Source organism: Sinocyclocheilus grahami, unplaced genomic scaffold (assembly GCF_001515645.1).
Source record: "Sinocyclocheilus grahami isolate Dianchi unplaced genomic scaffold, SAMN03320097.WGS_v1.1 scaffold521.1, whole genome shotgun sequence".
Lineage (NCBI taxonomy): Eukaryota > Metazoa > Chordata > Actinopteri > Cypriniformes > Cyprinidae > Sinocyclocheilus > Sinocyclocheilus grahami.
Genome location: NW_015505700.1, coordinates 1,315,436 through 1,316,608, shown reverse-complemented (window position 1 = coordinate 1,316,608; position 1,173 = coordinate 1,315,436). Strand labels below are relative to the sequence as shown.

The 1,173-nt window shown below is 41.6% G+C and overlaps 1 long non-coding RNA gene across 1 annotated transcript; it reads right to left on the bottom strand.

The window, feature by feature from the left end:
* Positions 1 to 6: 6 nt before the first annotated feature.
* LOC107554996 (uncharacterized) lies at positions 7 to 886 on the bottom strand. The gene is made up of 3 exons (XR_001605121.1): positions 726 to 886; positions 538 to 555; positions 7 to 87 (listed from the first exon to the last, which is right to left on the bottom strand). It is a non-coding gene; the product is annotated as an uncharacterized lncRNA (long non-coding RNA).
* Positions 887 to 1,173: the final 287 nt, after the last annotated feature.

Sequence of the window (1,173 nt, the reverse complement as noted above, 5' to 3'; positions counted from 1 at the left end):
TCCGGCTCTGTGTGACCCTTGTATTTCTCATCTGCCTGTGGAACCACTTTTCCCAGTCCCTGCACAATCCAGCCTATCATTCCAGCCCTGATGGAAGAGGAGATACAGTAAAGTCCATCAGCTGCTCTGGGCATAGGCAAGGATGTGAATGCATGCAAATAAGCTGCTTTGCTATAAGTCAACTCTAGATGGCAGCAGGAGACAGTAAAAATAAACAGGTTTGCCTTGTGGGTGCCAGTGAAGCAGTAGCCGATGCTAATAAAAAAATTAAAAAAATTCCCATTTCAGTACTGTTCTTGTAGATGAATATATATGTATATATGTATATATGCTCTAGGGAAGCCAGTCTGGATATTACAATGCTTAGGTTTATGTCTGTTCAGCATGAGGGTCTTTTGCCTTGAGCTCTTAATATGGAAATGCAGCTCAGTGCAATAAAGTCTTTTGCGTGTGTAGCATGTAAAGACTCTCCATGCCGGTCTGCAGCAAAGCTCTGCATGTTTGTGCATGACCTAATATCTGCTATAAGCTACTCACTGGTCCGGTGTGTTACTGCTATCCATGATACAGTGATGGAAAAATGTGTGATACTCATCAAAACATTTATTTAACAGGCACACACAAAGATACAGATGTTAACAGGTATTCTCACATAACTACAAGAAGATGCGGCAAACAGCATTCACATACAAAATTAAATTGAATCTGTATGATTGAAACTATACCTGCTGCTCACTGCATTTCCCTCATGCTGTTCAATCCAAGGTAAACAAAAAGAAAAAATGTTCAAGAGTAAAACACATACTCATATGCTCTATACATGTACTTCTGTCAGGACCACTATCGTCAAAGATGATTGACAATTAGCATACAGTTTGGATTGGCGGTATGGTTCTGTTCTGGGCAAGAACTCCCTGCGCATCCATGCAGCCTAGCATGGATGAGAGCAGGGAGAGCAGCGATAACCCCCCAGGGTAAACAGAACAGACCCAACATAAATGTATTGCAGATATTGTTAAAGTTCAATCCTTTTATGTAGACATTTTAGAATTAGTCTGGTTCAAAGGAGAATCAGAAGGCTGAATCCCGACTGACAGAGGAGGAGCTGGGGATGGAGGAGGGTAATTAGCTATTGAGCAATGCGAAAACTGCTGATACTACTGAGGGACCTTA